Below are 8,293 nucleotides of genomic sequence, written 5' to 3' on the forward strand. Positions count from 1 at the left end.
CGTCGTGCTTGTGCAGGCCGAAGCAGGCGAACCAGAGGCACATTCTTGCTTTGGGGGTTGGGGGCGACGGTGGCTGGCGATCAGCTGGTTTGGCCTCTTCCTGGCGGGGGCCTCGCTTCTCGTCGCTTGCTCGCTTACTGGTTGTCGAGCAGGAGAGAGGGGAGAGGTGTGTTGATCAGAGCAGAGCTGCTTGCTTGGTGACAACCAGGTGGTTCTTGGTGGCCTGATACGACAGTGGCGTGGCGCACTGGGGGCATATATACTGTGAGAGCCGAGAGGAGAGCCCGGGGCCGCGGGGCGCAACGTGTACGCGAAGCCGTGAAGGAGGGGCCAAGCCAAGTCGAAAGCCGTGTGTATACTATGGGGCCAAGTAGGCAGTTAGGCAGCAAGACCCGGTGACTCCACTCACTGCCCAGAGCCCCAGACCCAGACTTCCCGGTCAGGTCTCTGCTTCGGGTGTTCGAGCCTCCGTTCACACCCCTAGCAGTCTGATCACCGCAGGGTTCGCCGCGCGCAGTGGAGAGCTCTGCGACTGTGACGGGTGGTGCGCGTCCCCGTCGCGCGTGCCGGGCCGGCTGGTTCGAGGCAGCCGGCCAGCGGCGTGGCGAGATGCCGGGAAGGTCCTGCGCGGCGATACCCGGGAGGCCGGGCGGTGGGGGTTGCCGCCCACTCTCCGTCCCGTCCGCGTCGTCGTCCCCTGTCGTAATCCGATCCCCAAAATCGCTTGCTGCGCTTCGGATGGCGGCAAGCCAACAACACACGGGCCCTGCTGCCGGTTCCGGTTCGCGAGAGTCAGTTCAATCAGGCTTACACCTTTGTTTAGTTGGTCAAATTGGGAGATGCAAAATTACTGTACCAGCACTGTAGCACACTGTAGCATTTCGTTTGTATTTGTGAATTATTGTCCAAATATTGACTAATTAGGCTCAAAAGATTCGTCTCGCAAAGTACAACAAAACTGTACAATTAGTTTTTAATTTCGTCTACATCTAGTACTTTATGCATGTACCGTAACTTTGATGTGATGGGGAATCTTCTTTTTACATAGTGTCAAAGTTGGGAGTTGGGAGGTAACTAAACATGACCTTAGCGCCGCGAGGATTGCTTCCGTTCCGTGCCATGAGCTCCCGCACCAATTCAGGAATTCAGCAACGTTCATCTTCGTGCATCACGGCAGAATATGTTCCCTTCCCCACTGTAGCCTCATGATATTCACAACAAGTAGTCATAAGACCGGAACAGACTTGGACCGTCTGACCGTTGAATTATCAGTTCTTCCAGCCAGCTTCGGTCTGGAACGCGTCTACCACCCTCTGTGTTTAATTGAGTTCCAGCTTTCATCCGGGCCCCAAACTTGCTCAGGGAAAAATGACGTCATCGGCCTCCAAAAACAATGACACAAATGACGCCGAAATTGTCCTAGCCAGAGGCTAGAGCCACTGGGCAGTTAAAAAAAAGAGAGAGAGCATAATTTGGCACGAGGGCCTAACCCAGAGCAAAAACAAACGGATAATCACCAGGAGCATGGCATCCGTTGCTGCCTTTATTCCTCAACAAGCCAGCGGGCAGGGGGAAGAATAATCTGCTCCTCGCTTGGTCCGTTGGTCGTATACGAAAATCGGGGGCGGGCGCATATACGATGCGCTTCAGCAAGAAGAGATTGGAGTTTGTCCATGACGCCGGACGGGACGAAAGAAAGAAAGAAGAACGCTCGGATGATTGCGCGCGGACGTGTCGAAGCTTTGCCGGCGCGGACGGGGGGATCCCAGGCCGGATCCATGGAGGTGATTGTCCACCGAAAGGTCGCATTATTGTAGATGCTCCTCCCGTTAGCATTCGTTGTCTCACTGCTTAGTGATGATGAGAAGGTTAGTTTGAGCCCCTGTAATTGTTAGGCCGGTCACAATCCACGAATGCTTGCCAAATCATTAAGATATCAGCTCTAGAAATTACACCTCCAACCCATAATTTCTTGACGTAATAAATTTTCTCTCCTCTCTCCCCTCTCTTATTCTTCGTTAGAAATTGTGTCAACACCATGTCTCGCATGAGATCCGGTTTCTCCATATTTTTACATCTCTCCTTATTAACTCTCTTGCACCTCATCTTTTTACCTACATGGCACCGTACTTAATGCTATGGAAATCAGATGAGCTGGAGGGTTGGGACTGGGGATTAGAAGAGTTCCTTCCCTTTATTTGCAGGTTTAGTGCGAGCCGCGTTGGTGGAACTTTTAATGTTAATTATTTACACCGTGTGTTAGCGTGTAGATTGCGCGGGATTAAGAATGTGAAAAAGGGCTGTAATATTCCGGGGAAGTGAGCGCCGTTCTTGTTGGAATAGTTTATACTCCTGCACCTCTTTTGAGTTTTAGTAACTAGGAAAGAGTTTGAGATTGTTTGTTAGGATAGCATCTTGGTTTAACAAGGTCTCATAGAAAGATCGATCACCAGCGAACCACCGGGATCATCTGCAAAGGAAAATTCTTTCTTTCTTGCATATTCAATGGGAGTGGTGGAGATTGGACGGGACTTCGTGTAGAGATGAACAGAGAATTCCTGGGGCCAGATTAAGAAAAAGCTGTAATATTCATGATCCAAATAAGAAGTGCATATGATGTCTGTTTATCAATGTTATTATTCCTTTATTCCTAGAGTTGTTTTTCCTGTAGTCTTAATTATACCCGGTTGGTGCTCTCTGAAAGAACGTAGGAGTAGCACTTCAGTACTGCAATAAAGGTCTATACCGGATGCGAAGATCACCAAGAACATATGTATTGTTTTTTTTCTTTTTGTTATAGGGATGATATATTGATATGCGCCACGTTAACCTGGAATCATTAGTTTGGCATGGATTTAAGTGTGAGCATATGATTGTTTTCATGCTGTGATCACAACCACAGGTGCATCCTGCAACAATAATGAGTGCTAACAATACGAGGACTAGAAACGACTTGATCAACGTAGTGCAAGCCACGTTGGTGGAGCTTAATAATTTAAACAGCGTGAAGATTGCGTGGGATCAAACGAAGAAAGGAGACTGTTAAATCTCTTTTGAGTTAACCATGACACAAAACTATTATTATCATATTGGGTTAAACAAGATCCTCATAGAAAGATCACCAACTAACCACTAGGATCATTTGGATAAAAAAAATCTTTCTTTTTTCTTGTGCATATTCAGTGCGAATTAGATTGGATGAAACTTGGCATAGAGATGAATAAATCTCATGGGTCAGATTAAGAAAAAGAATGTAATAATCATATTGTGAAGAAAAGTACAGAGGATGGTTTCTTTCATTATTTATCGATAATGAGTTCTACGTAGAGTCGTTTTCATAACTCTTAATAGCACGCTGGAATACTCTGAAAGAATCTCTTCCTATGCCGCAATAAAAGAATAATTGTTTGATACGACAGTCACTAAAAGCATGGTGGTTTTCTTTTTAGGAATGATACGCACAAAATTGTACTCCTTTTTAAAAGAAAAACTTTGAACACATGGATTTACCATTTGGGCAGGGACAATCACCAGTGTATGTACTCACTCCGTCCTAAATTACTATTCATTTTGGATTTTTTAGATACATAGTTTTTATTACGGATCTAGATATATGTATGTCTAGATACGTAGCAAAAGCTATGTATTTAGAAAAGTTAAAATGAATAGTAATTTGGGACGAAGGGTGTCGGATTTAGTGATCGGCAGTCCACCAGAGGGTTACCCAAGTGGTGGATTTGTAGGCAGGGGAGATCGCAAGATCAAGAACTCGAATGGTAACACAGGGGCTCTAGGTTTAGACAAGTTCAGGCCTCCGAAGAGAAATACCCTACGTCCTGTGTTCTGGTGGATTGTATTGCTGATCACAAGTGTGAAGAGTTAACGTGCCGATGCCCCCGGGGGGCGTCCTCGGCCGCCTTATATAGGCTGATGACCTAGGGTTACAAGGATCTAATCCTGGTTGGTTGTTACATGAAAAGTAATCTCAGTTGGTTTACAACAAGTATCCCGAGATATCCGAGCAGAATCTGTTCGCCCGACCTCTTGACTTATGCTCCATGTATCTTCATACCTTGGCCGCATGACGTGGTCGGGCGGGCCCACCTGTCAGGACAACCAATATACTGGTTGGTGGGGACCTGTGGGTACCCTTATCCCTCAAGCCCCGAGCAATGTGTAGTCAAACAATAGCCTAACGGATGCGCAACAAAGCTTGTAATGCACTCGGCTAAAGTTGTGGTATCGTCATAGTGATGGAGAGGCTGCGCAATGCTCAAAAAAGGAAGAAAAATTGAAGCTTCCACAGGCGTATGACCAAATGCGCACGACTATGCGACTGCCGAGATCTGGGATGTCTGGCATCTTGTGGATTGAAGGGAAGCACATGGAGGGCGTCGCAAGACGCACTCCATATGGAGTAGCCCCCGAGCATTGAAGTGATTAAAGTAATCGGTCCAATGGTCAAGAATCCGATGTATTGTTTCCGTCGTAAAAGGATCCAAATATAGCGCTCAGCCCCTGAGCGCGAGGACTGGCGGAGCCGCAGAGGCACGCCGACCTGAAGTAGGTGCCCAGCCCCGAGCACGAGGACTGGCGGAGCCGCAGAAGCACACCGACCTAAAATAGGCGCGCAACCGGAGGGCGCCCAGCCCCTGAGCATGAGGACTGGTGGAGCCGCGGAGCCACGGAGGCACGCCATTCTGAAATACGGTGCCCAGCCCCCGAGCATGGGAGCCGGACGAGCCGCGGAAGCACACCAAGTCACTTCCCGCACCTAGCCCCCCAGCCTGGGAGTTCCGCCAGGTGATAGGAGGCACGCCTAGTTGTCTATGGCGCTTAGCCCCTGAACCTAGGAGCCGGACGAGCTGCGGAAGCACGCCGAGTCGCCTCTCGCCCCAAGCGAGAGAGGTCGGCCGGCAACGGGTGGCACGCCGAGTCATCTGTGGCACCCAACCCCTAAGCCTGGGAGCCGGCCGAGCCACGGAAGCACGTTGAGTCGCCTCCCACCCCGAGCCAGAGAGGTTGGCCGGGCAACGGGTGGCACGCCGAGTCATTCGTGGCGCTCGGCCCCTAAGCATGGGAGCCGGCCAAGCCACGGAAGCACGCTGAGTCGCTCCCCGCCCAACCTAAGTCAGCTGAACAGTGGGAGGCATGCCAAATCGTCTATAGTGCCTAGCCCCCGAGCCTGGGAGCACGCCAAGTCACCCCCTGCCCAGCCTAGGTCGGCCGAGTAGCGGGATGCATGCTGAGTAGTTTCGGAGCTGTAAAAGGACAATACAAAGATTATGTAGCATGATGTAGATCATTTAATAATTGAATAACTTGGAGTTTTATTAGGCGTAGAAGTAAATTCATGCGCATCCTCTCTTGTAGGTCATGTAATTCCCTAACTAGTTAGCATGTTACGTTTAAACACCTGATCCTGCCGAGGTGTTGCTGGGAGCGGGCTCGAGCGTGCTTAGCAGGAAGCAAGACATGAGGGCCAGGCTTCACGGATTAAGGCATGTGCTACCTAAGTACTTTAGCAACCATTGAGAGAGACGGACAAGCTGCAAAGCAGTCGGATCTGTGTGGAAAAGCAAAGAGCATGCACTGGGCACTCATAGGGCGCAACCCCCAACTGCCCGTGTAGTGGATGGACCAAACTATATAAGCAGTAGGAGGTGTGACCAGGGTGATTGGTGAAAGTCATGAAGACATAGGCGTGTGGAGATATACGAAAGCCATAAAATATTTAATTGAATATATGACTTAGCTTGGTTCGTGGCCAAGTCAAAGAATGCGCCAAGTCGGCTGAAGACCTTGATGAAGGAGACCGCCGTGGAGTGCGCTAAGAATGTCATGGCGCTTCTGAAGACGCACTTCCCCCGGCTGGCCGTGGAGTGCGTCGGAACGGGCGTTCCTGAGGACTTTGATGCTGGTAACCTCCCAGAGCTGGCCGAGCAATATCAACCAGCCGCAGAGGGCATAGTTAAGGAACTGGACCTGCTGGGCGAGCGACGTGATGATTCTCAGGTGGAGACCTTGCGCCGTCGATGCAGATCCGACGGATGCCGAGCTGGCGGTGGGCGTCGAGTCGGCGACGGAGGTGGTGGAGTTGGAGTCTACCGACATGCTCTCGAAGCGGAGTTGGATTGGATTGGCGAGGAAGTCCTTCATGCTCTCGAGGAAGATGACGTCGGGATGAGATGCCATCGAGCTCTCGGGAGGATCTCACGATCGCCCCTACCTGGCGTGCCAACTGTCGGATTTAGTGACCAGCAATCCACCAGGAGGTTACCCAGGTAGTAGATTTGTAGGCGGGGAAGATCGCAAGACCAAGAGCGCGAATGGTAATATATGGGCTCAAGGTTTAGACAGGTTTGGGCCTCCGGAAAGTAATACCCTACGTCCTATGTTCTGGTGGATTGTATTGCTGATTGCAGGTGCGAAGAGTTAACGTGCTGATGTCCCCGAGGGTGTCCCTGGACGCCTTATATAGGCTGACGATTTAGGGTTACAATTGGATAGGATCTAATTCTAGTCGGTTATTACATGGAAAGTAATCTGAGTCAGTTTACAACAAGTATCCCGTGATATCCAGGTAGAATCCAGTCGCCCGACCTTCGGACTTGTGCTCCACGTATCTTCATGCCTTAGCTTGTACGGCATGGTCGGGGCGAGCCCACCTGTCAAGACTAATCAATTTCCTGGTCAATGAGGACCCGTGAGTACCCTTATCCCTCAAAGCGAATATATGATAATAAGAGATTACCTGTGTTCTTAAATATATGGCGTTTAACACTACACAACTAATCAGTTTGTCCTGAATGTCATTTATTTAAGAATGAAGTGGAATATTTATTAGTAAGTGTTGTGAACACAAGCTCGCCACAGCCACAGTTCTTGCCTCCATCAGGTGAGATCAAACAACATTACAGTCACGTTAGAATTAGGACGCGCGAAAAAGAAAAGGAAAAGCAGACGCTACCCAAGGTTTAATATTCTGATAGAGGTTTTATTTCAGGTTATAGGTAAAAACACCGAAATTCAAATAATTTCAGTAAAATTTAAATAGAGGTGTCTACGATGTACTAACTTTTGAGTATTTTGACTCTTGATAAGCGGTTAACATGGCTATGCATATGGACCGTGTTATCGCGTGACCAGTCGCACAGACACAGATCGCGCGACCCCTATCCCGTGCTAACACAATGCCACGCGACTCCCTCACTATCCTATGGTGGCATAATTATTGCAGACATCACACTCATCGCATGGCCTATAGAGGTGGGGTAGAAACTGTTGTTACCATAAATTAGATAGAGACATCGCTTTCACGATGATGCAATTGCTGACATCATTGAGAAAAATGAGCCTATTTTCTTTAATCGGTCATTACTCTCTCATAAATCATCCATTTTCAAATCCGATTGCACTATTGTAATCCTTGTGACAAGATCTACAAAACAAGACCCATATTGCATATGTTTTGAAGCCATTTTATATAACTAGCAATTTATGTTGCATGTATAGTAGTAAGTTATATATAAGTATATAACAAATTATGTATCAATACATATGAACACACTTCTTTAGGCATAATGTAATAACTTTATAAAGAGAAAATGTGTTAACCTTTGGTGTAGCAACTTACATTATATGTTTCTAGCAAATTTATATAGAGAATACAAATGTATCAACTTATATAAAAGATCGTGTACCAACTTGTGCACATGCAGTATAGCAATTTATATAGTTCATAATATGTGTGGTAACAATTTGTGTAGAGACAATGTGGCAACCTATGTAGATACTTCATATCAGTTAACAAATATTATTGTAGCGATTTATACAAATGATTTGTTGGTAGACTTACACATAAATTGCTTTACAAGTAATTTATAAATAGCTACTTCTCATTAAATATAAGTTGCTAGTACATAAAACCTCTTCTAAAACATATAGATCATGGGTCTCATTTTATATATGTCATCCAAGAAACGTGGTGGTGCTAACAGAATTAAAAATGGATATCGTATATAGGAGTTATGATAATTTAATCCTCTTCTTATTAGTTTAAAATATGTTCCTAATAAAAATGTAAGTGCATGAACTGATTGGTAGATAAAGTAAACACACTGTTCTACATGCATACAATACTCAGATCATGCACTGCATTGCCGCCCACGTGCTTTCTTACGAAATTGGGCCAACCCAGAACACGTAGCACAGGTCGTAGCTGGGTCCACGTGGGTCGCACGATATGGCTCACGCGCGACAGGTCCTTTGTTAGATTTTTCCTATACATATC

The sequence above is a fragment of the Setaria viridis genome, chromosome 5 (genome assembly GCF_005286985.2).
Source record: "Setaria viridis chromosome 5, Setaria_viridis_v4.0, whole genome shotgun sequence".
In the NCBI taxonomy this organism is placed as follows: Eukaryota; Viridiplantae; Streptophyta; class Magnoliopsida; order Poales; family Poaceae; genus Setaria; species Setaria viridis.